This window comes from Adiantum capillus-veneris, chromosome 29 (genome assembly GCF_014529385.1).
Source record: "Adiantum capillus-veneris isolate H3 chromosome 29, ASM1452938v2, whole genome shotgun sequence".
Lineage (NCBI taxonomy): Eukaryota > Viridiplantae > Streptophyta > Polypodiopsida > Polypodiales > Pteridaceae > Adiantum > Adiantum capillus-veneris.
Window position 1 is genome coordinate 2776815 of NC_140959.1, and position 23293 is coordinate 2800107.

The window sequence follows — 23293 nt, forward strand, 5'->3', positions numbered from 1 at the left end:
AAAGTCCAAGGAATAGACCTTTACCATTGACAATGGCTTGGGTCTATAGCCTTAGAAGCAGACCGAGTCCTGTCTCGCAGTGGAAACGGGACCACGTATTCAAACGGCCTACAAAAAAAAATTCTTATTCCGGCCCTATAACTTCGTCATTCAGATTATGGTTTCCTTAGCCAACGCTTTTTTTCCCCCTAACATATGTGAGGGCACAGCCGTTGGTGGATTCCTCTTCCGAGTGAAGAAGTTTCTAAAACGTTTTAGTGCGCAGGGATGGATAGTTGCCTGACTAATCAGGTCCACTCATCCATGATTGACAACCTTAGTCAATCCCCACTTACCACCCCGCACTCACACAAGATTCATTTATCTTATTATCACATTGTTTTAACATTTAAAATAATGGTTTCTTTTAACGTTCCATCACAGTAATTCCTTGAAGACAGCATTGAAAGCATTCTTTCAGAAAACAAACATCTTTAAACTTAAGACGGGGTACTGCCAATCAAAACATTATCCATAATAACCATGACCAGTACTCTTCTTGTCTCAAGACCACCTAAGGGTCAAAAATGGCACCCATTACTTATTCAAATCCGAAGTGGATAAACCCCCACCCAAGGTTCCGGGTGCCCATACACCAAACCAGTTGCCCATACAACCGGGCGGCTCCCCTAGGATTAAAAAAACGGTATCCTAACTTATGTAGAAACATCAAGACATGACACGAAGTAGAAACTCGTTGTTCATGGAGGAATCGACTTAACCGTGGCTAGAAAGCCAATCATTATCATCAAAATATAACAAGGAGTCGGAGGTGTCTTGAGACAAGTTGTCTTAAGGATGATCAAACATATCTTTCCTAATTCAACCAGTTTTAACCCAAACAATTCTTTCTTATATTATAAACAAATGCACGTTGGAAGTTATCTTCCGTTTTCAGCCAGTTTATCCTTCTTACGTATGCAATGCTAACTTATAAAATAACTTTAAACTAATTAAAGACTTAAGTGAACAATGGGACACCCACCTGGGATTGATTGGCCATCTGCTGCTGCTGCGCTGGCGCCTGAAGACTCTCCTCTGTAGACCTACTACTAGGCCCGGCTTCGTCGTCGTGCGACGCTCTAGTTTGTTTTGAAGCTACGTCCTCATCATCAGATGTAGGATTTGCTCGCGTTCTTTTTGGTATCATAACTTCTTATCCTTATAAAAAAAATTTATAGTCTTAATTGGTAAATTCTTGACCTAGTAATTTCTTATTTGTCTATATAAGTATGATAACTTTTTCCACCGCTACCCTAAGGGTTTTCTAAGCTCTCCTAATTTTATTATAATTTTCTATATCTTTTTCCTAATTTTCCCATTAACTTTTAAGCTAATAATCTACTTATTTTAGGCATAATATTTATTGTATTTAATTTCTCTTAAATATTTCATTTCCTTAACTTGATATCATAGGTTTACACTTACTATAATTTTTCTAAAAACTTTTAACCACGAAGTCTATTTATTTTCATTAATGATTTGCTCAAAATAAGACTTTTGGTCAATTATGATTTACTAACCTCACTAATTAACTATGGTATAATTACCACAAGTAGATAAGGATATTTTTGACTTCTGGTAATTATCTTATTATTTTCAAACTTAGTTATATAATTTCTATCTATAATTTTCAGCTAAAAATAGTGTAATTTGACATAGATAAATATCTATACTACTTTTCTAACCTTGACATAATTATCGCGGTCTCCTTACCCTATAATATAGATCTCATAAATATCATGTAATCATATAGCATGATTTAGTAATTTTCCTCTTTAATTTTTAGCTAAAAATATTGTAATTTGACTTAGATAAATATCTATACTACTTTTCTAACCTTGGCATAATTATCACGGCCTCTTTACCCTATATTATAGCTCTGATGAATAGCATATAATCATATAACATGATTTACTAATTTCCCTCTTTAGTTTTTAGCTAAAAATAGTGTAATTTGACTTAGATAAATATCTATACTACTTTTCTAACCTTGTCATAATTATCACGGCCTCTATACCCTATAATATAGCTCTGATAAATAGCATGTAATCATATAGCATGATTTACTAATTTCCCTCTTTAGTTTTTTAGCTAAAAATAGTGTAATTTGACTTAGATAAATATCTATACTACTTTTCTAACCTTGGTATAATTATCACGGCCTCTTTACCCTATAATATAGCTCTGATAAATAGGATGTAATCATATAGCATAATTTACTAATTTTACTCTTTAGTTTTTAACTAAAATAGAGTAATTTGACTTAGATAAATATCTATACTACTTTTCTAACCTTGACATAATTATCACGGCCTCTTCACCCTATAATATAGCTCTGATAAATAGGATATAATCATATAGCATGATTTACTAATTTCTCTCTTTAGTTTACCCCTAAAAATAGAGTAATTTGACTTTTATAAATATCTATACTACTTTTCTAACCTTCACATAATTATCATGGCCTCTCTATCCTATAATATAGCTCTGATAAAAAGCATGTAATCAAATTGTGTGATTTGACTTAGATAAATATCTATACTACTTTTCTAACCTTGGAATAATTATCACGGTCTCCTTACCCTATAATACAGCTCTAATAAATAGCATGTAATTATAGTGCATGATTTACTTATTTTCCCCTTTAATTTACACCTAAAAATAGCGTAATTTCACTAAGATAATTAGTTAAACTAATTATCTGAGATTAGCATAATTATCATAGGTTATTTAACATCTAATAAATCTCTAAAAATTAACTAAATTCAATTTGAACCTATTTACTAATTTCCCTTATTTAAGTTGCTCAAAAACTAGAGTAATTTTGTCTAATTAATTAGCTATATTAATTATCTGAGCTTCTCCTAATTATCACGGATTCTTTAACACCTAATTAATCACTGATAAATATATCAGAGCAATTGAAATCAATTTACTAATTTCCCCTATTTAAATTTCTCAAAACAAAGAGTAATTATTCATAATTAACTAGATAGATTCATTATCTAGGCTTCTCCTAATTATCATGGGTTCTTTAATACCTAATTAACACTAGGTTGGTAACCTAACAGGACATAAAAGTGTCCTTTCAGGGTTTTGAAAAAAACCTCCAAAACCATAGTAGATCCACTCATTTTGTAAAATCCTTTCATGAGGTTATAGTTCAAGGCCTACGACACATGTAAAAAATAAGAAACTTGTAAAATTTCTCATCTTTTGGTCACACCAAGCCTCCAAAGTTGATGGACCAGTACATTTTCATCAAAACAGTCATTTCTTACGTTTTGTTGCATAAAAATAAGATTAGGGATTTTTGTAGGACTTGAGTTAAATTCCCTAGTAAACTTCAATGGGTTGGTGATCAAAACATATTATTGCTTCTCATTCACTATTTTTTGTTTTGCCAAAAGAAATAGGTACAAAAAAGTTGAATTTTTACCATTTTGCAAACCTATCATCAAAGTTTCTATAGCCACACTCAATACAAATAATATATGCATGTTTTCTTAGTTCCCTATTGTCCTTTAGGTTTATAAGGATCCATGGAGCATGTCAAAAGAATAATACATCTCTTACCAAGGGGAATCTTGGGGACAAAGATGAAGTGCTAAATACAACAAACATAAAAAAATTGGGTTCAACATTATGAGTTGTAGAATCCCATATAAACTATTCAATATCTAGCCAAATATGATCCTTATGACTAGATATGGTTACTACCTACAAAATGCATGTAGTTGTCACAAGAAACTAACAATATTGAAAAAGCTATACTTGATATACTAGAATGTTTCGTTTTCTTCTATAATTGAAAAAATCAACCATCGCTGTATACTATGCAAAATAGGGTATTAGGTGCCCCAAAACTCAAGGAATATTAGCTTTATGTTACAATATGGGACATAGAAAATCAAAACTGCATTTGGATATCATGAAAGCCACCAAAAAAATCTTAGAAGAGCTAAAATTGGCTAAAAAGCAGGATTTGACAATTTTTGTAATTTGGTCATAACTTACAACTTTAACATTTACTTCTCCCTAGAAGCATCAGGACATGTTGAGGACTACTAAAGATAGTTCTCTAGCATTATAGACCTCACAAACATGAATTCTAGAGTGGTATAGTTGCAAAAAGATGAAAAAAGCCAAAAACAGGACCTGTTTTTTCACACAGTTAAGGTTGTGAAATGTTGTGCAAGGACAAGGTTTAAGATGGAATTGATATTCCAAAAAAATGTCGAGTTTTTTTCAGCTCATAAGACAACTTTCTAGACAGATAGCACCTCAAAATCCATTTTGAAACTCTTGACATAATTCAAGGAAAATGGTCACTTAACAGGACATAAAAGTGTCCCAGGACATAAAAGCGTCCCATTACCAACCTAGTGTTAACCACTGATAAATATATCACAGCAATTGAAATAAATTTACTGATTTTCTCCATTTAAATTTCTCAAAAAAAGAGTAATTCTGCCTAAGTAATTCGCTAGATTAATTATCTGAGCTTCTCCTAATTATCACGGGTTCCTTAACACCTAATTAACCACTGATAAATATATCAGTAATTGATTTCAATTTACTAATTTCCCCTATTTAAATTTCTCAAACAACAAAGTATTTCTGCTAAAGAAATTAGCTAAATTAATTTTCTGAGCTTCTCCTAATTATCACAGGTTCTTGAACACCTAATTAACCACTAATAAATATATCACAATATTTGAAATCCATTTACTAATTTCCCCTATTTAAATTACTCAAAAAACAGAGTATTTCTCCAAACTTAATTAGGTGGATTAATTTTTTGAGCTTCTCCTAATTATCACGGGTTCTTGAAGACCTATTTAACCACTGATAAATATATCACAACATTTGAAATCCATTTACTAATTTTTCCTATTTAAATTACTCAAGAAACAGAGTATTTCTTCTAACTTAATTAGCTGGATTAATTTTATGAGCTTCTCCTAATTATCACGAGTTTTTGAAGACCTGTTTAACCACTGATAAATATATCACAATATTTAAAATCCATTTACTAATTTTTCCTATTTAAATTACTCAAAAAAAGAGTATTTCTTCTAAATTAATTAGATAAATTAATTTTCTGAGCTTCTCCTAATTAATACGTGTTCTTGAACACCTAATTAACCACTGATAAATATATCACATCATTTGAAATTCATTTACTAATTTACCCTATTAAAATTGCTCAAAAAACAGAGTAATTATGCCTAATTAATTAGGAAAACTTCTCAAAAAATTATAGGATAATTTTCATAGATTAATAACTGTCTAATGCATCTCTGATAATTACTTCAACTTAATCTAATCTTAATTAATATATTTCCCATTAATTCATGGTTAATTTGGCTAATTTCAGCCCTATTATAATAGGATAATTAATTAGCTTAGTATTACTAAGCTTAACTATAATAATCCACAGAGATTAATTAATTAAGAGAGGTTTGAGGAGCATACATAGGCCTAATTTTTTATTTATTAACAAATATCTTAATCTAACCTTGCTAATTAAGAAAGATTAGACTAATTACCGTTTAAGTTAATCAATTAGAGATTAATCTCTAATGATTTTTGCGTAGTGTCCTCTCTAGATGAGAGAGAGAGAGTAGCAAGGCTCCGAGTTTGTGTAAAATGTGAAGCCTGGGATCCTATTTATAGTTTTCTGGCACTCATAAGCTCTCACCGACTGAAAAAGGCAGTTGCTTGAAGTTCAAGCAGCCCCCAACAAGTCAAAAAAACGACCCCTTCTGCTAAATGAGTCCCTGGCAGGTCAGTGATGACCCTCCCATTACCTGTCAGCTTTTAAAATGTCAAATATGCTATATTTTGACCTATTTTTGCTTAATTGGTAAATATCTAGGAGGCCTTTAATAAAGTCTATACTTAAATGATTACTGCAACCCTTCAATTTTACCTATTTTATTTAATTCACAGTGTAAATGTCCAGGGGTCATAACTATGCCAGTTTTTATCGGAATTCAATTCTGAAAATTTCTAGCCCGGGGTTTGCTATGCTTAAGATTCCAAAAATACCAATATTTGCCATGGTCGGACAATTCTACATTGCTTTTTCAATAATCATATCAGTTTTATTAAGCTTTATACAACCTTTAAGGTTTCAGAAACTGGAAACCTTACAACGAGTTCTATGACTCTGTAGAACACTTCGAGCTTCAAGAAGATCAACGACCCGGAAATCAATGTCATCGCTACACGAATAAAGTGCATCAAAAGTGGATTCCAAAGTCCTCGGTGAAAACACAACCACCACAAGCATCCTCATACATGGCTCCAGGAATACGACCAGAGCAACGAGCTAACAATGCTCTAATCAATGGTCTAGAAAAGTCCTCCAAGAAACTACCACCCATGAGCAAACAGACAGTAACTTTCCACTATCAACCAAAAAATCAAGGGAAAGTACAAGAAGTCAACCTTGCTGAGGATAGTAGCGATAGTGATGAATCTTACGACATCCCCTATCATCAACTCAGGCCATCACTATCACCAACCCCTTCAGCAACAACCATGACGGGTCAAAAGAACAGGACAACAAGTCAAAGACGAAAAGCTCGACAAATCTGGATACCAAAAAGCCAGATCAGCCAAAAACAGATATGGATCAAGAAGACAAAGATCTCTAATGACAAATCACAAGATCCAACACCAAAACAAAAACAAGGAAAGCGTGCACGAACGGGTAAGAATATCACAAAGTCGCAAGATTTCACAACTCAGGTTTGGGCTCCAAAGAAGTTGATTCAAGCACAAAAAAGTCAGGAATTCATTTGGATTCCAAAACAACCACATTATCAACTTTCAAAGCCTGAATCCTGTCCCCAACCAAGCGTACAAGGGATGAAGCAAAGACCACTATCGACTCACACAACAAAAAGGTGGATCCCAAAGAAGTCTCTTCAAACAGAAACGAAGCACGGGCAAGTATGGGTTCCCAAACGAGCGTCAGCAACAAAACAGCCAATAATCGCAAAAAAATGGGTCCCAAAGAAGAACCACAAAACTGCTGTAAGTGCATCGCCGCTTGAATTCTTACAATTCTTCCTACGATTATAGTACAGTTAGAAGAGAGCAAGTCGCTTCAATCAAGCAACGATACAGGAGCATCAAAGACCATTACATTGCTTAGAATAGGAAGCCTCGCCAACAAATACCAATAAGCAAATTGCTTATACCCACATCTTGCACAACATAAATCTTTTCCATGCATTGATTGTGTATGCATAATAGGGCTACATTACAAGGCCTGCATAGGCACAACTTTTAATTGCCCAAGCACAACACATACCCTTTGCGATACCCTGTCGTAAAGGATGACTCCAAATAGGAAGGGGGGAGGCATTTGGAATGCGGACCTAACATTATGACTATTAGAGGGCAATGTTTTGTGAGATGCATTGAATTTTTGCGTTTTATTGTGATAATTTTTTGACAGAATTTAGAGTATATGCCCTCATAGTAGTGTTAAGGAGGAGTATGGGGACAAAATCCATATATGAGCCCCTAGGGACATGTGTATAGTGTACATAGCATTTAGATTTCTATTTGAATGATTTTTCTTTTGTTGAGTTGTTTTAAGATTTTATTTGTTTTTTATTAAGAAGAAAAAATAAAAAAATCCATAATCCACATGAAGAAAAGACTGACGAGAGGCATGAGCACTACAAAGAGAAGAAGGTACAGGAAAACGATGAAACTTCACGAAGTATGTCTCAGCAGTCACTACAACAGCCGAAGAACTTGTCACAAAGCAGTGTCAACAGGCAACCGACAATTCATACAAGTCAGAGTCGAGTAGCTAAGCCACAAAATGAGTGAGGTGTTAGTCCCAAAGCTTCAAGTAATATTCTTTGTGGTCTAAGCGTCTTAGCTATTCTAGGTACTGCTCAAGCTGAAAGAGTTGAGCATATTTACGTTGTGTCGCTCATGCTGGTATAGGTGAGAAAAAGAGTCGAAGTCTAAGTACTTAAGTCTGGTGAAGTGAAGGAGAAGGTCTAAAAGACACTCACGTACTGAGCACAGTGAGATACGAGTGGAGAAACTTCTACATTGAAAACCCTTCTTGGAATGGTGAAGGCTATTGAGACATCTTTTGATGTCACATGTGCTACACTTATTCCTCGAAACACCCATCATCTCCTTCTTTCACATTGCATGCTTTTGTTGACAAATTTCTCATATGAATATAGAGTGTCCCATAATTGGAACTTGCATCAGGCACTCTTTCCGTGTTTCACCCAAGCACTCACCTTTCATGAACATGTACTTCACGTTCAACTGCTCAACTCCAATAAGAGCATATACCAAAGGCATTTTTTTCCCACCGGGTTTTTTCCCTTTGATCATCCAGGTTTTAGACCCTAATCTAAAGACACCTATCACCATCCTCTTGTGCATATTCCTTCTACATCAACAATAAGGAAATGCTACTCAAATCAATTGACAAATGAATTGGAGCACCAATTTCAGATCATAGCATACTTCTCCTCAATGGCGAGTCGAAGAATGGCCTACAATGACAACACTGCAGACAACACTAACAACATGATTGCACAGGAACAAAGAAGTCCCCAATGAAGAAGAGTAGACATAAAAGTAATCAGAGGATCTCAAAAAATGAATGGTTATGATGATCGATGTCCGCTCTAATGGATCATAGTTCTTGTTGTGGTTCGACAAATTTACAAGCAGTGAAACAGATGAAGCCAAAACGACAGCAAAGACCACATCGCCATCCACAATCTGTTCATGTCGGGGACGACATGAACGCGGAAGGGGGGAATGTTGACCGCTGGGTCAACAACACAACATAACTCAAGTTTCGTACCAAAGTCTTATCTTTTGCGAGTTATGAAATGATGCGGATTATGGCTATAAATGTCATTTGTAATGAGTAGTTATTCTAGTTTCAGAGGCCGGGGTGCAATGGCACTTCCAGATTGTAAATACAAAGCCATTTGACCCTTTCAACCCCATTTTTGGTTTAGCCTTAGTATATAAGGTACCTAGGTCATTTTGTAAAAAGACTTTTAATCATAATCAAAACTTAACGCTGTCGTCTACTGTGTGTGAGAGAGAAAGAGAGAGAGAGCGTGAGCTTCATCCTCTCGCTACGCCCGGCTCGCTCAACGCATTGGAGATCCGACTACACCATTGTTGTAGGCTCGAGGAGAGCTACACGACAATGCCAAGCATTCCACGCGAGAAGAAGCGCACACGCCGACGCATCTATAAGCTATTTGTGGTCGTAAGTGTATCAAACGATGTATATTTTCTGCGTGCTAGTAGTCTATAGAATCGTGGCGACATAAGCTACGCATAGGTACTTATAAATTTCAGTTTCGGACACTTTCTAAATTCGGCTTTGTCATCCTACGCGTTTTCTGCAGATGGGTTTAGAGTGAGGGTTTTGAGTGTAGAAGCTTAGGGACAGGTGTATCCTAGTGAGGGGATGGTATTCCTTAAGTTTCGTATGAATCTGGCATGATTAGGTGAGTTACCTTCCGTATGTGTATATGTGGCTAGGTGGTGTAGTTGAGAGCAGTGAGGTTCTTGATTGTGGTTTAGTTGGCCTTCCTGAGTGTTGTATGTGTAGGATGGTCTCAGCCTGACAAGCTTAAGAGATTTCCTCCGTGTGCCTATCATGTCATCTGTGTCCTCGATTGACATTATGTTGATCTAGGTAGTGTTTGCATGCACTTCATGGGTGTGTGAGTCTCCCGTCCAACAATGTGTGCACGAAAGAGTTCAAAACAAGTGATTATGTACTTGTTTATACCTTGAAGCAACATGCCAAGAAACTTAAAAAACGAGGGATGGGACCTTTTGTGATTAGTGACCTATCACAAAGCGGAGCTGTCAAGCTTGCTACATTAGCAGGTGAAGAAATGCCAAATTGGATTAGTGGGTGTCGATTGAAGAAATATCATTTACCACTAATACAGGATATGCTTCAACAAATCCATCAAAGGAAACAACGAATGAAGGAGAAGCAAAGGGTACGAAAAGAAGCTCAAGCAGAAGCACAAGAACGCATTGCAAAAAGAAGACTTCTGCGACAACAACAACAATGTGGAGCACCATTGCGAATCAATGCCATTCGACTAACGAATTTTGATGAAGACACAGTGGAGCCAATAATTGCAGTCAAAGTGGGTAGTAATCAAGTTGAATCGACGGCATTGCTTGATTCGGGAGCTCAAGCAAATTTGATCTCTTACAGATTATACAAACAGCTCAAGCCCACAAGTCAACTTCATCCTACTCCACAAGTGTTGGAAAGTAATACATCACATTCACTGAAAACATTGGGCTAGACAATATTGCATGTACAAGTACATCAATATATTTACCCACACAAATTTTATGTGGTCGAGGATGAAAGCACACAACACCCCATGTTGTTGGGACAACCTTGGCAAAAAGAGTACAATGTGAAGATAGATTGGAATGCTAATGCGGTCAATATTCAGCATGCACAAGAACAACAGGTGATATCCTTTGCTCAACAACAACGGAATAATCAGCTGCCAGCAATGCAATCACTGGATAAAGAGCTAAAAGGAAGGGGGCCACCAAAAAAAAACATGATAGCCAAGGCTAACAAACAGGGAACTGCCAACCATGCTCACTACATACATACGAAGTCACTGACCGCAGTGCAAAGATCTAGGTTACCAAAACAAGAGAAACAAGTATGGATGCGGAAGGATAGAAATGACATGGTAGACAAAAAACAAGACAATGGAGGAAGTCAACATAAGCCGATAGTTCAACCAAACACCAAGGGCATAAAAAAGATATGGATCCCAAAGAAAATGCTCAGCAATAACTTCAATACTCCTCGCATCTGGATCCCAAAACCGAAGCAAAAGGAACTCCCTTCAGTACAAGCAACATCGAAAGACAGACAGCTGCATATGAAACCAACAAACCAATTTATGTGGGTGCCAATCAACAACAAAACAATGGCAACCAAGGCAGTAACTAACCTACAAAAACCGCCAAAAACAAGCTACCAATGGAAAGCAAAAGAGAGAAGGTCTACGGCCAATTCCGCAAAGAAAATACTCTCCAAGGAGACAACTACGGGCATTTCAACAGTAGCGGCAAAGCAAGAGACTTTTTCAAGAAAGACAATCAAACAAAGAGAGGTAGAGTTACAGCTTTTACTTGCAAAGAAAACACGAAACCTCGACGGCAAATGCCAATAAGCATCTTGCTTATACCCTTCTCTTGCACAGCATTAATTTTTCCATGCATTGACCGAGTATGCATACAATAGGGCCACATTACACGGCCAAGCATTAGCACAATTTTTTCAACCCATGCACGGCACATACTCCAAGGCGCTACCTTGTCGTCTGGGAGGACTCCGGCTAGGAGGGGGGGAGGCATTCTCAAATGCGGACCCAATGGCAGAAAGAGAAAAAAAGGGCATGTCTTTCGACTATTTTTAAGGGTTGTTGTTTGATTGCGAAATTTTCTGGACTAACCCAAGTATATATGCCCTTATACAGCATGAATCTACAGGTATATGGGGCCAAACGCCAAATCACGCCCCTAGGTGTGTGTATATAAGTAAAAATAGCCATTTTTCGGACAAAATATTGATAAAACGGAGAAATATGGCCATAGAAATTGCATGTGAGTCTATATAATGTTTTGCGGGGTGATTTTTTTTATTTATTATGATTTTTGGAATTTTTTTGGGTTTGATTTTCTGTTTTCCTTTTAATTTTGCTAATTTTCGGCAGAAAAACTTCAAAAATACAAAAAGCAAGTGAAAAACGATCGTAATGAAAAACAAAAAATATAGGGATGATCAGTGACTATAGAAAAACCTATGGTAGAGTGGGGGTGCAATTATGAGACTGGAGCGGAAAGCGTGTTTTGGCCAAATTTTGATCGAAATGCCAAATTTCTGGTAAACAGGGCAAATGAAGTCCAAATCAAGAAATTTTTGAGCCTAAACCGTATCTCGCAAGAAGTTGGGAGCACATGTCAAATTTCATGAGAAGTGGTTCGGGGACCTCTATTATAAGAAATTTTCACTTATTTTTTAGCTCATTTCCACTATTGACCTTTGAGAGAGAGCTTCTGCCACCTAGAGCGAACGGAACTTCCAGCAACTTCTATGACGCGCACGACTACCCGACGGGCTTCAGACATGAGAGGTAGGCTCACCACCTTGAGCTTTTTGCGCATGTTTGTCGTTTTGTCGCGAAAACTAGCGTAGGGTTCACACGGAAAGCGGGCAGTAGAGACGTACAACTAGAAGTGACCACCTAACGGCTAACCCAAAAGCAACGATGCTTCATCGGCAACTTACCCTAACATAGGAGACCAGTCTTGGATGTCCAAAGGCAGTATAAAACCATAGAGAAAAACCCTCAATCCTAGAACCCCGCAAGAGACCACCAAATGGGAAATCAGCGGAGAGGCGCCCAAATGCTACCAAATTTTCATGGGTAGGAGCATCTCGACATACTCGACAAGTCTATGTAGCCCACATGACCAAAAGGTGACCCGAAGCGGCACTAAACTTCAGAAATGGCAACAGACACACAAAGCGTCAAATAGCTCTCGCGGCCAAAACCGCATGTCCGTTTGCCACCAAACTTCACGAGCGGCTTTCCTAGACCATCAAAAACCAAGACCTTGTTAAGTATGGAGCCTGATTTACCCTTGTAATTTTCTGTGGTAAAAGTGCACATTTGTAAGACCCCCATTATGAGGAGAAGCCATCGTGCATGAAGGAAAATCACTCACCGGAAACCAAAATTTTCACGGACAAGAATCAGGGGCAACTTTAGAAGCAACTTTTTTTTCGCCGGAATATTATGGCCGGACGGCGGTCGAAAAGTGGTCGGAAAACAACCGGTCGGTTGGCCGGTGGCCGGTAGTCAATGGCCGATGGCCGGTGGTCGGAAGTCAATGGCCGGTGGCCGGTGGTCGAAAGTCAATGGCCGGTGGCCGGTGGCCGAATTCAAAAGCGGACTTGTCTTCTCAAGGGTGGCCACACATGGGCGGATTGGAAGGTCCGATTTGGACTTATTCGCACAAGGGCGGCTACACATGGCTGTCTCTCATAAGAGAGGATAGCCCTTTTGGCCTATAAAAGGAGGCCATTTCTACACACATTTCATAATGTGAAGTTAATGCCACAAGGTGAGTGTGAGGTGGTGAGAGTGAAGCAAGGCGGGAGCTCTATCAAGGGTTTAATCCCTTTGTAAACTACTTCTTCTTTTGAAGTGCTAAAGCCATTGAGTGGCTGCTTTCCCGTGGACGTAGCCCACATTGGGTGAACCACGTATATCATGTGTTCTCTCTCTCTCTCTCTCTCTCTCTCTCTCTCTCTCTCTCTCTCTCTCTCTCTCTCTCTCTCTACTCTATAATCTCTTGTGTGTGAAATCTATCTCTCTCCATTAAGTAATCTACTCAAAAATCTATTTAGCTACGTCTTATTTCCTAACAGACCTATGGTGGTAGACCACCACAAGTCATCGAAGACATGTAAACGCAACCACGGGTACTTCTAGAGAGACAAATTGCCAAATGGAGCTCCGGTGAAGCCAAAGTCGACAAAAACCATACGGCAAGGATCCCCAAGGGATCGGGAAGCTATGGAGACCAACATCAAGAAATTTCATCGCCGAAAAGCACTCCAAAAGTCAAAAAACAGCTCGGAGGCTCTGAAATCCACACAAGGAGTTATTTTCTATCTATTTGACTTTTTTGTTGAAATTAGGCTTAAAAAGGACTTAGGGGGACTAAGGGCAGGCACCAGTGGCAGTTTCCATAAAAAAATCATCAGGAGACATCCTACGCGTAGGATGTCTCAAGGTCATTTCTGGGCACAAAACCCAATATCTCTCATCACACACATTTTCTGAATAGCCTTTACATGCTAGCCACCAAGTTTCATCACATTTGGACCAAAATTGACCGCATGAAAAAATGCAAAGTCCGGGCATAGAGTCAATAATGGGCCATAGACCTACCAAAACTTGTCCAAACCACATGAAACTTGCACAACACATTCATGAGCACATAGCCAACCAATCTGTGTGGTTACTTGCAAAAAATGATGAAGTAGACATCCTACGCGTAGGATGTCTATTTGACATTTTTTGCCTACAGAGGGTATTTTTATATTCCAGATCTTTTCATAGCCATTCTAATCATTTTTTACCCCCAACAGCTTCAAAATACACTTTTTGAGCCCAAAAACACTACACAGGGTCTACCAACATCAATTCTTGTCCAAATCAAAATCCAAGAGCATGGCCATGTTCCACATGCCAAGGACTACCCACAGAACAAATCTCAAGCCATTTTGATGAAATAGACATCCTACACGTAGGATGTCTCCAGCATGTTTTTGAACTTATGTGCAAACAATGACATCATGGGAGCCATTACCATGGTGCAAGGAGCCCATATATCAATTTTCAACCCATTTGGATATCATCTACTACCTGTTGTGGACATCCTACCCAATCTGTGAGCCTAAAGCCTGAATCTACCCAGAAATGCACTTCTTGATGCCCAAATCCAAATCCATCACATAGCCATGTTGTACAGGCCAAGGACCACTAGCATGTCAAGTATCACCAAAATCTGATGAAAAAGATATCCTACGCGTAGGATGTCTATATGATAAATTTTTGCCAGAATTGAACTGTGAGCACATGTACAGTTTTTCAAGTTCCTTTTAAGTTTTATTTTCAATTTTCAAGTCATTTGATAGTTAAAACACAGTTTCTAAGCTGATATGGAAAAAACGCTAACTTCTGACTATTGAGTGCAACAGGATCTATGGCAGCCGCAAAGTCACCGGCAAAGAAGAAAAGGATGACCATAAAGGATTATTTGGAAGAAGTAGAGCCCTTCGTCATACCATAAGGAACTCTAAAGCCAACCAGCACGTGGATCCAAGAAGACTTACTAGAGTTCAATGATCTAAAGATCTACCAAGGCGTATTCAAAGACACCGAAGGAAATATGATAGAGCTACTAATGCTACCGTGGGAGCTCAATGAGTTCGTCAGAAGCAAGATGGCAGAGTATCTGGAGAAGATTGATCTCCGCAATTATTTTGAAGCTGCTTCGACAGGTATTGACATAAAAAGAGTATAGGAATTTGTGACGACAATCAAGGAAGATGGAGTGGCACGAGTTACGGATCTACAGGGCCAGCAGCCATGGAAGGCATAGACCTAGAGAATGTGGCAGATCCTGCGTGGACACACCCATGCAAGAGGAAATCCTTGTAGGACCCTCTCAAGAGCCACAAGATCTGACACAAGAAGAAGAAGAGAAGCTGCACAAGGCCATAGAAGCGGAAATCAGAGAAACAGCCAAAGAAGCCTTGGAATGGGAGTAGAGGGTTTTTATATCCATGACCATTCATAAGATAGACGCCAGCAACCTTCGGCGTGAATGGATATAGCCCTCTCTCCCATATCCTTTGCTAAAGTACAAAGCCGCCACGATCAACAAAAGAATTAGAGAAGAGCCAACAGTGCCACTATACACAGCAGATATCTTCAAGCTTGAAGGGGTAAAGTTGATAGTCAACTCCCAACCCAGGTGGAGAAAGGCATGGCTGACGAAGTATCCACAATACCTAATCCATTTGGTAGAGGCACCCAAAGTCATCAGAGATAACCTAAGTTTCTTCCCTCTACCAAGGATGCGGACGTGGAAGGCCCAGGAGCTACTACAAAGAAGCCAACCTACTTGGCTAAACTATCCGAAGCTGCTAGGGTTGAAGGCATGCGAGAGAATAAGTGTTCAATACATGGTGAAAACCCTAACGGGTGCCATCAAATTGTTCAATGGTTCGCCTGACCTATCTTGCATTATGATGAGGAAGATTTGCAAAACCCTTTTGGCAATCTTCGAGACGTTCAAACCGGGCCAGGCAACAGACAGTATCTTCTTCTTTCAAGATACTTACAAATGTGCATATGATCTGTCTGGTCAGCCTTCCAAGGAGGTGATACATGCATTGTATCAAAGGATCATGTTTTTGCCATCCTATCACCTCCAGGACTTTGAAGAAGCTTTCTACACCGGCTTCTTCACCATCAGCACCGACATATTCGGCCCAACACTACTGGCTCAACATGCAAGATACTAGTCGCTGCTCAAGATGCGAGAAACCCTAAGATGAAAAAGCAGCTCAACAGCCATGTCGGGGACGACATGAGCAAGGAGGGGGGGAGTGTTAGAGGCTGGACACACCCTACGGAAATTGACTTCTCGACAGATTATCATTTTTTGTAATTATTCATTTATTAAGAAAACCCTACATTTCACCTTGTAAGTATTGGGGCTTACAGAAGTTTCCAGATTGTATCCCAGTTTTGACATTTAGATTGAGTAGATGGTTAAGATGGAACATTACGGTTTGAGAATTGTAAGGTATTTATACCACTTTTTGACCTTAATGAAAGGACCTTTGTCATTTTAAAAAGTTTTGAAGTCTGTGAGTGAGCGTATTGTGTACTAGAGAGAGTGAGAGCTTCATCTTGACGCTATGTGCCCACAGGTGATCGAAATCGAGTGCAAAGAACTGCAGCGTGTTGCCCCCGACGAGAGCTACGCGCCAATACCTACATTGTGCGTGTACGGTCTGATTTTTCGAGCTCCATCTACGAGCTTCATCTGGTGATTCGGTGAGCATACGTTGTTTGAATTTGCATTGCAGCATATCCACGCGTTTGCATTGAGTAGAGCTACTAGGTACTTTAGATTTCAAAAATGAAGACCTGCCCTACGTGATTTTGTACCGGGTGTTTTGCGTTGGGGTTTTGGTTCATAGACCTTAGGGAGAGCGACCTATTGGTGTTAGTAGGGTCTCCTTCAAGTTTGTGGTGTTTCGAAATTGTTTGATGGATGTTCGGCTCTAAAAAGCGTTGTAGGAAGTTTCCTCTTATGCACTCCTGAAGGCTGTGACTTAGACATTGGGTAGTGACCTCTGTAGGAATTAGTTAGGACTCGGTCGAGTGTAGGTTGACGCCCTATGCTTGCTTCCACGCGCCTGCGGGTCGAGCTTCGTCCTTAGCAGACAAATCTTGTTAGGTGAGTTCTCGATGTGCTAATGTCCGTCGCGACGTATCTGTCCAACATTGGCGCCGCTGCTGGGGACGAAAACCTTAGGTAGGTGACCGAGACTAGTCCTTGACGATAGGGATTCTTTGGCTTGCCAAGAGTCTCATTTTACATTTAGAAAGGATCAGAGCGTGGAGGACTCTCTAGGTCTTAGAGGGAGAGTCTAGGGAGCGTGTGTCTGGCCTAAATCCTTCGACTTAGGTAGTTTTAGGTGGACTTAGGTAGTTTTTAGTTGAGTTGAGTTGAAGACTAGGAGTTGGAGTGGTAGAAGCGGCGAGAGGAGAGCTTGAGAGTCCAGAGAGGCCAGAAAGCAACCAAAACACCATTATCACCATTTCATATGATGAGTAGGAGTAGAGTAAGTAGGACATCATGATTCAGAATCTAGAGCACTTCACGCATGTATAATTTCTTGTTAGATTCATCACAAGGTTGTAAAAGATGCAAAAACACGCAAAAGTGTGTTTGAAAGCTAGTCCAAAAGTTACTGTGAGTGTTTCTGATAGAGTTGTAGAGCATCAGGAGCATTTCTGTCAGGAAAAAAATTAATTTTAAGTCAAAAGACATCCTACGCGTAGGATGTCTATAGGCTAATCTGGTGTGAATTTTGGAATTTTGAGTTGACCAGTGTGTTCAGAAGGTGGGGTTTATCCTATTTTCACCTGGAAAGTGGAAATTTGACCATATCTTGACAGGATAAGGCTAGATAGAGTGAAATTGCCAGACATCCTACCCAAATTGTGCCAAAGCATTATTTTAAGACCAAAACCATAGGATAGATGCATGAGCATGGTCTGCATGATATATTGAGTGACTTAGAGAGGTTTCATCTCATTTGGGTGAGAAAATTGGGTTCTAAGCAGACTTTAGCACTTTTGACTGAAAAAGGCTAGAACAGCTAAAATTGGGGACTTTTGAAATCCAAACCAAAATCTAAGCATACCACTTGGTTGCTGACATCAAGGGGAAGCTGTGGGTCAAGTTTGGGGTCAAACAGGCCAAAAAGACATACTACGCGTAGGATGTCATCTGTGTGATTTTGCACTCCAAACCTAATTTTGAGCATACCAAAGTGATCAGCATCTCAAGGAGAGTCTTTGCCTTGCATTTGAAGCTATTTTGAGCAAAAATAAATCCTACGCGCAGGATGTCTAAAGCAAGAAATTGAAGTCAGATACTGATTGTGGGCCTAGCAGGGTGTTGTATAGCCTAAGGCATAGCCTGAGGCAAGCCTCCTAGTCAATTTTGGTCCAAATTGGAGTTGATTAGACTGAGCAAGACCAGCAGCAGGCTGTTGGAACAAATTTGTGATCCATTGACCAGCTTATTGGTGTCCAAATCAAAAAGTAAAAACAGTTGTGGACTCAGCACATCAAGGGGAATCCATAGTGCAAGAATCCAGGCAAAACAGAGCAGGAGACATCCTACGTGTAGGATGTCTACTAGGGCTTAGTGAAAAGAAAAGTTGACTGAGCTTAGACAGTGAGGTTCCATTTGGCTTAAGGATTCCAAAACTTCTTCCATGAGTGAATTTGGACCTTGTGTGACCTTTTAATGGAGCAAAGACTGAATTCAGACTTTCCACATAAATTGACCAGCATACGAGGAAAGCACCATTCCAGATTAGCAGACCTAACCTAGAACATCAGCAGTGTATAAAATACAGTAGTGGTTGATGATTAACTCTCCAGTTATGCCAATCATTACTAAAATCACCTCTAGCAGTTAGATGCTTTGATTCGATTGGCGAAATTAAACGCTTGTGTACAGTTATATTCAACAGCAAAGCAAGAAGTGGTGTGGAGACTAATCCTTTGCCAGGTGAGTGGTTGGATTTTTGATAGATTGCATTGATAAGTTTGATGAATTTAAGATCAAGAAGATACATTTTTATAGACCAAAAGATGGCAGGTGACCAAGGTAGTTTAGTGTCCACCGAAGAGAGTGTAACTCAAGCAAGGCTAGATCCACTAGCACCAATTATTGAAGAGGGTAGTGATACTAACGGGTAGTGATACTGACACTTCATCAGAAAAATCGTTCTTCATGATGGGTAGTCAACGCTAGGAGGTTTCACCTATGACGGACCAATGCCAGGAGGAAGCACCTCCCTAAATCCTTTGAATGATTCCAAGTTCACTACGATCTTCTTAGAAGGAACAAACTCGAGGGGAGCTTATGGGAAAAAATACTTATGGCTTTAGACATCCTACGCATAGGATGTCTTTTTGCTTATTTCTGCCATAAATAAATCCTTCTATAACTTATTTATGCCATCAGTAATTTTTTCCACTCTTCAATAATGATTTTGGACCTCGGGTATTTATTTGGAAATTAGATAAATTCATTTACTAATTTCCCTTGTCCATTTTATACAAAAATCGGTTATTTTTATTGAAGATACATACCTAAACTATTTATCTAAGGTTGGGATATTTATCATAGATTCTTCAAGGTGTGTTCTTCTGCAAATATTTATATCAAAGGTTTTTGGGTTAATTCGCTATATTCCCCCTTTTATTTTCCCCTAAAAATAATATAATTTTACTGGGATATTTAGATAAACTAATTATCTGATGGTAACATAATTATAATGAGTTCCCAAAGGTATAATTTTCCTCTAATAAATAACTCAAATCCATTTGAGTTCATTTGCTAATTTTCCCTATTTAAATTGTCCAAAAAACATGGTATTTTTGCTAAAGTATTTAGATAAATTAATTATTTGAGATTTTCCTAATTAGCATGGGTTTCCTAACATCTAATTAACCTTTGATAAATATCTCAATTCAATTTGAATCTATTTGCTAGTTTTCCCTATTGAATTTGTCCTAAAAATAGAGTATTTTTGATAAAGTAATTATGTATATTGATTATTTGAGCTTGTCCTAATTATCACGGGTTTCCTAACATCTAATTAAGCTCTGGTAAATATCTCAATTCAATTTGAATCTATTTGCTAATTTTTTAAAAATTAGATATTTTTGCTAAAGTAATTAGGTAGATTAATTATTTTAGTTTGTCCTAATTATCATGGGTTTTCTAACATCTAATTAACCTCTGATAAATAGATCCATGCATTTATGATCAATTTACTAATTTCCCCTATTTAAATTATCTTAAAAACATGGTATTTTGAGTAAAGTAATTAGATAAACTAATGATTTGAGCTTATCCTAATTATCACGGGTTTCCTAGCATCTAATTAACCTCTGATGAATAGCTCAATGCATTTAGGATCAGTTTACTAATTTTCCCCATTTAAATTGTCTTAAACATAGGGTATTTCTACTAAAATAATTAGATAAACTAATGATCTGAGCTTATCCTAATTAGCACAGATTTCATAATATCTAATCAACCTCTGATAAATATCTCAATGCATTTAGGATCCATTTACTAATTTTCCCTATTTAAATTGTCTTAAAAATATGGTATTTCTACTAAAGTAATTAGATAAACTAATGATTTGATCTTGTCCTAATTATGAAGGGTTTTCTAACATCTAGTTAACCTTTGATAAATAGCTCAATGTATTTAGGATCAATTTACTAATTTCTCCTATTTAATTTGTCTTAAACACAGACTATTTTTGCTAAAGTAATTAAATAAAATAATGATCTGAGGTTTGTCCTAGTTACCACAGGTTTCCTAACATTTAATTAACCTCTGATAAATATCTCAACCCAATTTGAATCTATTTACTAATTTTCCCTATTTAATTTGTCCTAAAAATAGAGTATTTTTGCTAAAGAAATTAGATAAACTAATAATCTGAGCTTCACATAATTATCACGGATTCTGTGACATCTAATTAACCATTGATAAATAACTCAAGACATTTAAAATCAATTTGATTAATTTTTCCTTTAATTTTCTTTTAAAAAACAGTATAATTCAGCCTAATTAATTATAAAAATTACTCAAAAAATTATGAGATAAGTTTTTTTAGCTTAATGACTGTTTAATGCAGCTTTGATAATTACCTTAGCTTAATCTAGGCTTAATTAATAAATTTCCCATTAATTTGTGATTAATTTGGCTAATTTCAGTCCTAATATGATAGGATAAACAATTAGCTTAATATTTCCAAGCTTAATTATAGCAATCAACAGAGAATATTTAATTAAGAGAGGATTTATGAGTATACATAGACCTAATCTTTAATTTATTAATAAAATAGATTAATCTAGCATTGCTAGTTAAGAAGGATTATGCTAATTACCGTTTAGGTTAATCTCTAGTGATTTTTGCGTAGCGTTCTCTCTAGATGAGAGAGAGAGAGTGTCAAGGCTCCGAGTCTGTCAAATTATGAAGAGAAGGGGGTTCTTTTATAGCTTTTCTAGGCATCGGGCAGCTTCTGGCAGGTTTCTACACTCCAAGCGGCCCCTCAGGTTGCATATGGAGCCCCTTGCTGCTATCTCTGCCCCTGGCAGGTTCTCCCAGCTTCCACACAGTCCCCATTCCCTTCAGAATTTACTTTGGTTGATTTTTCCTAATTCTAATGATGAAAATTGGAATACCAGTTAATTCTAGAACCTTAGTGTAAAAAGTCCTTGTTAATAATTATTACTGAAACCATCCAATTTTTATTAACTAACTGAATTTCTATTGTAACCTTCCAGGGTCTGTAACTTTTCCAGTTTTCATCAGATTCTGATTCTGAAAATTACTAACCATAGTAAAGCCCTGCTTATAATTTTAAAAATACCAAGATTAGCCGTATTTGAATCCTTCAACGGTGGTTTTCCATTTAATTTTACAAGCTTTGTACAATTTTTAAGGTTTCGAAAACTGGAAACCTTACAATCATCCCAATTTAAGGATTTGAGATGTCCTTATCTCAACCGAAATTGGGAAAATCTTTGCGAAGTGATACTTCATCCTCCCAAGTGGTATCTTCAAAGGGATAACCTTTCCACTTTATCAAATGTTACTGATTACTCTAAGAGTTCTTTCTAGTTTCTGATTGAAGTTAGTTGTTAGCCAATTTTTCCTCAAGAAACTCTTAGTGTTGAGCCCATCTTAAAAACCTTTACAAACCATTTGATCATCTCAAAAACTAGGTGAAATCAATTCCATAAAAGTTCCATATATCCACCTTGTCAACATGAACGCGCTCGGTCTAACTGACCATTCAGAGCAATCAGCATTCAACAAATATCATATATTTCAACTTTGCCAATCTGAACGCGCTCGGCGTGTTCTTGCCATTCTGAGCAATCTGCGTTCGGCACAAGCTCCCACCATTGCACCAGAGGTACCCCCTCTGTGCTCTAACCTAGTTGACCAACAATATGTAAGAGGGTTTTAAGAAGTATCATACCAAGAGTTCTTTTCGGCTTTCTATTAGTCGCATACCTTAATACTTTCATATCTAGGTCATTTTCCCAGGGAGGTTATCGTGTGCACAAAAATGTGGGTTGGTTTCTTGGTAACCACCTCATTTCTAAGATTCGAATTTTTCCTTCCTAACGAGAACCTCTTTATCATTTGCTAGATCTACCCTTAATTCTTGATTGAATGCTAACTTAACTTTAGATTCATTAAGTTCTTTTGGAGAAGAAAATCATGTGTACCATTACAATATATAAGTAACTCAAGTTTTTACATTATTGATTTATAGTGGTTTACAAAGCTCTAAGATTGCTAACTATGGCCAAGCGAGTGTCTCTTTTATCTGTCTTATTCATAAGGTTGGTTCTCCTATGATTGCAGAAGATATGGCTCCTCTTGCTCTTCCACTACCTCGTCCTCCATTTCTACCTCCTCTTACATTATCTCCATGATTTTGAGGAAGGGCTCTAGCAGTAGTTTGAGGGTTTTGGTCTCCAGGATAGTTATTTCTATAGAGCCCCATTTGATTGCATCCATAGCACCTAACGTTTGGGAAGGTCTGCTCCAGGTTTACTACTGCAGCTAGTCCACGTTGTTGGTATCCTTGGTTGAAAGTTCCCCTGGCTCTTCCCCTAAAGTTATTAAATCCATTATAGTTCCTTATGGAGTTGGTTCCTTCGGCTGCAAGAGGCTTAGCCCTGAGAAGGGCATCCTGTATTGACGTAGGCCTCATGGCTTCGAGACGTGTACTCAA